This window comes from Rhincodon typus, chromosome 12, assembly GCF_021869965.1.
Source record: "Rhincodon typus isolate 14 chromosome 12, sRhiTyp1.1, whole genome shotgun sequence".
NCBI classification, from domain to species: Eukaryota; Metazoa; Chordata; class Chondrichthyes; order Orectolobiformes; family Rhincodontidae; genus Rhincodon; species Rhincodon typus.
In genome coordinates, this window is record NC_063343.1 from 21,658,931 (window position 1) to 21,666,810 (window position 7,880).

Genomic DNA, 7,880 nt, shown 5'->3' on the forward strand with positions numbered 1-7,880 from the left:
ACTCATTTGATACTGCCATTGAAGATTCGATGTATTGTATTTTTCTGGGCAAATGACTTTGGCCTCCTGATCCAAGCGTACGGACACTACCACTGCCATAAGAAGGGCCTGTAATTTGATTTTTATCAGAGATTAATAATTAAAGATAGATTTATCTAAAAAATTGAATGTAACAGGAATTCGCTGTTATCTCTGTTTTAAAAGGGCTGTTTCAAAAGTATAAATGTGTTAGATGAGGGGTCTCCAGTGAGATGTGAACAGATTGGCCCAACACTGTTCTGTTTGTCCTGTCACCGGGGACTAGTAACAGCATGGTAGTACTTTGAGAGGGAATGCATAATCACCAATCAATTCTGACATATTGTGAGAAGCACTGCACTGTCCACAGCTGCACTTTCGTGATAAACATATCCTGCTCATCATAACAGTTTCCTGGGAGCCATCCCTGCTAATCCTTTTGGCTGCTTCTTTCATAATCATTTTATATGTGAAATCACATTCTGAACCCAGAGGAGCAAGTTTCTTCCGAAAACACAATTTGATTCTCAGATGGGGATGATGAAAATCTTAAATGCTATTTGTTTCAACCTAAGGAGTATTGGAATTTTCATTGGTCGTTGGGATAGATTACCACCTTCTCAACAAGATTTCTCTAAATGATCGGTCATGACTTTCTCAGTCAGTTTGGTGGTGATACCGTCCAATAGTATTTACAAAAGTAGGTTGCAATGAAGCTATTTGATAATAAAAAGATCTTTAATTCAGACAGTTGACCTTTAAGGCTCGCTAATAATGCTGGCTGAGCACAGGTCTTGAAAAGGAAGGAAAATGAGGAATACAATGAAGCAAAACCAGCGCTGGGAAGAAAATTATTTCTGGCTTGCACCTAATTTGAATATCACTGGTGAGCTGCATCTGCTGAGAGAGTGGCTCAACTGCAACTTGCTGATTTTGTGAAGGTGGGAAATTGTCCATCTCACACAAGGATTGGCACAACAGGTCACCAGGGGGTGAGCTTAGGTTGGTAATGGCCCAGAGTATTTCTACTTCCTCCCAGCAAAATTTACCCTGCAAAATTTGGACCTATTCTTGAGCAAACCATCAGGTGTGGTCTACAGATTAACCCTTTACTTCCTGTGACAAATAGGGTCATCTTACTCATTTGCACATTTAAGCAATATGCTGCCTGAAATAGGCAAGGATGCTTGTCTAAATACAGGCTCACCTGAAAATTGCTGTGATGGCAAAATAGTCTTTTGAATACAATTTGTCTCTTGTGTTCTCTGAACTGCATTGGCTGCTGCTTCAGTAAAACCTCAATTCTAAAATCCCATCTTTATGTTTAAATCTCTCTACGGCCTCAGCCTTTTACCTTTGATTTCCTCCTGCTCTACGCATCTCTGTGATATTGCTGCTGCTCTAATTCTGGCCTTTCTTGTGACCCTGCTTTTAATGGCTCCAACTTAAATGGCTGTGTTTCACCTACTTATGTTTTGATCTTGGAAGAGAAGGACAACTTTTATTTAGAATCAAAAAACCCAGTTTTGACATAAGGAATGAGACCAGAATGTTCGTAGATAAAATGAAAGAACATAACTGAACAAAAATCAAAGAACAATTAAATAGTAAACTGCCCTAAAGATATTAAAAATACCAAGTTTTTTTTCTCTCTTTATTCATTCACAGGATGAGGGTGTTACTGGCCAGGCAGCATTTATTGCCCATTCTAATTGCCCAGAGGGCAGATAAGAGTCAACCAATTGCTGTGGATCTGGAGTCACATGTAGGCCAGACCAGAAAAGGATGGCAGTTTCATCCCTGAAAAGACATTAGTGAACCTAATGGGTTTTTCCTGACAATCAACAATGGATTCATGGTCATTGTTAGATTCTTAATTCCAGATATTTATTGAATTTAAATTCCACTATAGTAGGATTTGAACTCACGTCCCCAGAATATTATCTGGGTCTCTGGATTAACAGTCCAGCAATAATACCACTAAGCCATTGCCTCCCCATTATATCAAACATCTTAACTTTCCCACAACAGTCAGTTGATCAACACTGCAAAAATTGAAATCAGATACTCATTTAAAATTGGGAGATTGACTACTTGGTATGAATACTGCTTCAAAGTTGCCGTCAGCCTTCCATTTATTTTCGGCAGTGGTTTTGTTTAAAACATTCTCCAACTATCCCATGGCCCATAGACTCTGAGTTTAACACAGTTACCACTGAAGGCCTAATGATAACTATTTCAAGTCAACTCTCCTGGTACTGCTATTCTTCAACTCTGGAGATCTTAATCCTGATATGTGTCTTTCCCAATTGCAACTATATCCTTGTGCTATCTTAGTATGATTCAAAGAGTTGGGTGGATTCCAATTGTTTAAAAATCATCGCATGATTTATTTACATTTCAACTAATGTATACTGTAGTGATTGTAATGAGGTCAGCCAGCTGGACCTCATAGAATATGAGCTCCTGATTGGGGCTGTTAATTGGGCCCAGTCAGGGAGCTCTAACTGACAGAATGTTCGACATTCTTTTCACTCTGAGAACTGTCTCTGAGACCTGGATCAGTGTCAAAGACTCTCCACATATAAATAAAGGATGACTTGGTGATGGGATACCAGACTCTCTGGAGTTATTTCAGTGGCAACGAGGGCAAAACACCGCTTGAACAAATTCGCTCCCAACTTTGAGTTGTGGTAAGCATTTCTGGTATCATACCATTATTTGGGAAGCTTAACACGTTCCATCCTGCCGCTGAAGACTGGGCCAATAATTGGAAAGAATGTATTATTTTTTGCAGGCAAAGGACATTGGGACAGATGAAAAGCAATGAGTAATTCTGACAGCTTGTGGATCTGCAGCTTTTTAGGTTGTTAGGAGCCTAATTTTCTCTGAGGCACCAGATACCAAAATCTTTTAAGAGTTGACAATTTAGCTAAGGAATATCATGAACCCAAGCCTCCTCTAATTCTGCGATACATTTTACTCAGCAATTCAAGAACCAGGGGAATCCATATCAGGATTTTTGACGAGGTTAAGAAGACTGGCAGAGGAATGTGAATTTGGTTTAACCCTGAATGGGGATGCTGAGTAACTGTTTGGTATGAGAGATGAATAATGTAACCATGTAAAAGTGCCTACTAGCTTAAGCCCAACTGGACTTCAAACAAGCAGTACAATTGGATTTATCATTGCAAAATGCAGCAAGTGGAGGATATGAGTCTCAGGGTATTCTGATGGAAGTAGACACCCTCACCAGTTTGACTGAGCATAGGGAACACCACTTGAGAGAAAGCAATTGCATTGCCTCACTCAGGACATATTCTGACCAGAGGGAATCCAGGTCAGCCCAGAGGAAATCCCAAAACAAAGCCAAACCTTGGCCAAATGATTAAAATTTTCTTCAGAATCCAGGTTAGCAAGTCACTGTAGTTGCTGCTGGTATGCAGACTCAAGACAGCACAAGAGTCTGACTAGACCTAAATTGTGTAAGAGAACTCATGGGCTGGTCTCCAGAACAGTGCATACCCTGGAAAGTCCACCAATATCTGGTTGGTAACAGTTAAATTGCTTAGCAACATTCAAATCAGAACCAATCAAAATAAATGTCTGGTGAAATGGTCACCCGGTTCTAATGGCAGTCAATACTGGTGTGACCATTTCAGTGATTGCAGAACCAGTCTTTAACAAAATTTACTTTGGACTCTAATAATTAAGTGACCACAAGACCATAAGACCATAAGACATAGGAGCAGAAATTAGGCCATTCGGCCCATCGAGTCTGCTCTGCCATTCAGTCATGGCTGATAAGTTCCTCAACCCCATTCTCTCGCTATTTCCCTATAACCCTTGATCCCCTTGATAATCAAGAACCTATCCATCTCAGTCTTAAATGTACTCAATGACCTGGCCTCCACAGCCTTCTGTGGCAGTGAATTCCATAGATTCACCACTCTCTGGCTGAAGAAGTTTCTCCTTATCTCTGTTCTAAAATGTCTTCCCTTCACTCAAAGCCTGTGCCCTTGGGTCCTAGTCTCTCCTACCAATGGAAGTGTCTTCCCAACATCCACTCTGTCCATGACATTCAGTATTCTGTAAGTTTTAATTAGATCCCGCCCCATCCTTCTAAACTCCAATGAGTACAGTACCAGAGTCCTCAAACGTTCCTCATATGTTAAACTTTTCATTCCTGGGACCATTCTTGTGAACCTCCTCTGAACCCGCTCCAGGGCCAGTACATCCTTCCTGAGATATGGGGCCCAAAGCTGTACACAATACTCCAAATGTGGCCTGACCAGGACTTTATAAAGCCTCAGTAGTAAGTCCCAGCATTTATATTCAAGTCCCCTCAAAATAAATAGCAACATTGCATTTGCTTTCCTGATGACTGACTCAACCTGCAAGTTTACCTTGAGAGAATTCTGGACTAGAACTCCCAAGCCTCTTTGCACTTCAGACTTCCGAATTTTCTCCCCATTTAGAAAATAGTCCATGCTTTTATTCTTCTTACCAAAGTGCATGACCTCGCACTTTCCCATGTTGTACTCCATCTGCCACTTCTTTGCCCACTCTCCTAACCTGTCCAAATCCTTCTGCAGCCTCCCCACCTCCTCAATACTACCTGTCCCTCCACCTATCTTTGTATCATCTGCAAATGTAGCCAGAATGCCCACAGTTCCTTCATCTAAATCATTAAAGTATAAAGTGAAAAGTTGTGGTCCCAACACTGACCCTCGCGGAACACCACTTGTCACCGGCTGCCATCCTGAGAAAGGCCCTTTCAACCCCACTCTCTGCCAGACAGCCAATCTTCTATCCATGCTAGCACCTTGCCTCTAACACCATGGGCCCTTATCTTACTCAGCAGCCTCCTGTGCGGCACCTTGTCAAAGGTCTTCTTGAAGTCCAGGTAGATAACATCCATTGGCTCTCCTTGGTCTACCCTGCCCGTTACTTCCTCAAACAATTCTATCAGATTTGTCAGGCATGACCTCCCTTTGATGAAACCATGCTGACTTTGCCCTATTTTTCCATACACTTCCAAATATTCAGAAATCTCATAATTTACAATGGACTCCAAAATCTTACCCACGACTGAGGTTAGGCTAATCGGCCTGTAATTTTCCGTCTTTTGCCTTGCTCCCTTTTTAAATAGGGGTGTCACATTAGCGATTTTCCAGTCCTCTGGGACCCTCCCTGACCCTAGTGATTTCTAAAAGATCACTACGAACGCTTCCACTATCTCTTCAGCGATCTCCTTCAGAACTCTGGGGTGTAGTCCATCTGGTCCAGGTTATTTATCCACCTTCAGTCCAATAAGTTTTACGAGCACCTTTTCCTTGGTGGTGGCCACCATACTCAGCTCTGCCCCTTGGTTAGACCTCGGCTAGACTGAGAGCCTTTACCTGGGAACCTTTACAGATGAAATGTATAACTTTTGTTCTGGTCTCATATGAGAAGCAGCTGATTCACTTACCACTGACTGTTGTAAAAGGCTTAGGCTGAAGCTTGATAAGGTGAAAATGGTTGAGAAATATTCACTCACATTGTCTCAACATTTCTTGATTAGAAAATGGCTGCCTGAGTGAAGTCCTAATTAAACACCCAGAAGTTTTTAAGAAAGTATGGGGACTATCAAAGGAGTCAAGATCAGCTTGCATGTTGACCAGAAAGCAATTCCATGATTCTGCAATTCCTGCCAAGTGCCATTTGCCTTACAGGCAAAAAAAAACAGGCAGAAATCAGAAGGCTGGAAAGCAAAGAAATCATCAACCCAGTCCAGTTTGGGCAGCACGGGTTGTAACGATTGTGAGGCCCAATGGGTTCGTTCGCCTTTGTGGGGATTTTAATCGAATGGTAAACCTCTTTTCTCAGCTGGATAAATACCTAATCCTTCACATAGAGGATTTATACGCAAAGCTAGGGGAGCATGGTGTTCTGTCTTTCACGAAGCTGGACATGCACCATGTGTACTTGCAATTGCAGTTAGATGAGGATTCCCAGAAACATGCTACAATTAATACCCATAAGGGTTTGTACCAATATACAAAACTGCCATTTGGGGTATCACAAGTCTGTGTAATTTTTCAGAGGATAATGGAGAACATTTTACAAAGTTTATCCCAGGTCACCATTTATCTAGATGACGTGGTAATAACAGAGAAGACCAATTAGGTGCATTTCTACAAGTTGGATGTATGCCTTAGAAGGAAAAAATGTGTGTTACAGGCACCCCATGTAACCTACTTTGGCTATTGAGTCAACAAGACTGGGTTACACCCTTTGGAAGATAAAGTGAGGGCAATCAAATGTGCTTGGCTCCCACATTTGTACAGGAGCTTAGGTCTTTCTTAGGCTGGTAAATGATTATGGAAAGCTCATACATAAGCTGGCCTCCATCTTGACACCTTTGCATCAGCTCTTTAAAAAAAGGTCAGCCGAGGAAATGGTCACATAGCCAAGTCATAGCCTTCAGGGAAGTGAAGAAACAGCTATCATCCTCCAAGGTGTTAGCACACAATGATTCCAAGTGAGATCTGGTAATGATATGCGATGCTTCCACATATGATCAGAAATCACTTGATACCAGGTTATAGTCCAGCAGGTTTACTTGAAAACACAAGCTTTTGGAGCCTCGGTCCTTCTTCAGGTGTTAGTGAGAGAGGCGGTATCAGACGCTGAATTGATAAGTAAAAGATTAAAGGGTCACACCACTAATGATCAGTTAGAAGGTTTTAATTGATTAACATTTATTTGTAAATCCCCGAATTTCTTTCAAGTCACTGCCCTGAGAGAATGAAAGGTTTTATCAGTGTAAAGAAGAGGTGACATTTTAGGTCAGACAAATGCATGTTCGGTGTGAGGCCTTGTTTAGAAGCTGTTTGTGTTTTGGCTTGGAGTCAGACTTGTTTTATTTCTAAAGTAGGAATTTATAAATCCCCGTATTGTCTGACTATCTATAAATTGTGTGCTTTTTGAACAAATTAAATTTATCTGCAAATACAAATTCACCCCATTGATTTCTCTCTCTCTTTGTCTCTCCCCCCTCTCTCTCGCGCTCACGCACACACACACATTCTCCCCCTCTCTCTCACACACACACTCACTCATTCTCTCTCTCCCCCTCCAACACACACAATCTCACACACACCCACACACACACAGAGACTCTCTCTCTCCCCCTCCCACACACACACACACACTCTCTCCCCACCTCCCACACACACACACGCGCACACACACACACGCGCGCGCTCTCTCCCCTTCCCACATACAAAATCTCTCACACACACACATGCACACGTGCACTAACACACACGCACATATGCACATACTAAAACACATGAACACATGCACAAGCACATGTAAACCTAAGAGAGGAATTTGGATTTATAGATACAGTCTATTTTGTTCAAAAAGCACACAATTTATAGACAGTCAGTCAAAATGGCATTTTACAAATCCCTACTTTAGAAATTAAACCAGTCTGACTCCAAAGCAAAACACTAACATATTCTAAACAAAGCCTCACACCTAACATGCATTATCTGGCTTAAAATGTCACCTCTTCTTTACACTGATAAAACCTTTAGTTCTCTCTGGACAGTGACTTGAAAGGAATTCAGGGATTTACATATACTTATTAATTAATTAAAACCTTCTAATTGATTAAAGACTTAACAGCATCTTAGGTTTGTTTAATACATCCTCATCAATGGTGTGTCCCTTTGATCTTTTACTTATAAATTCTGTGTCTAATACCACCTCTCTCACTAACTCCTGGAGAAAGCTTGTGCTTTCAAATAAACCTGTTTGACCATAACCTGGCGTCATTTGATTTCTGACCTTGTCCACCCCAGTCCAAC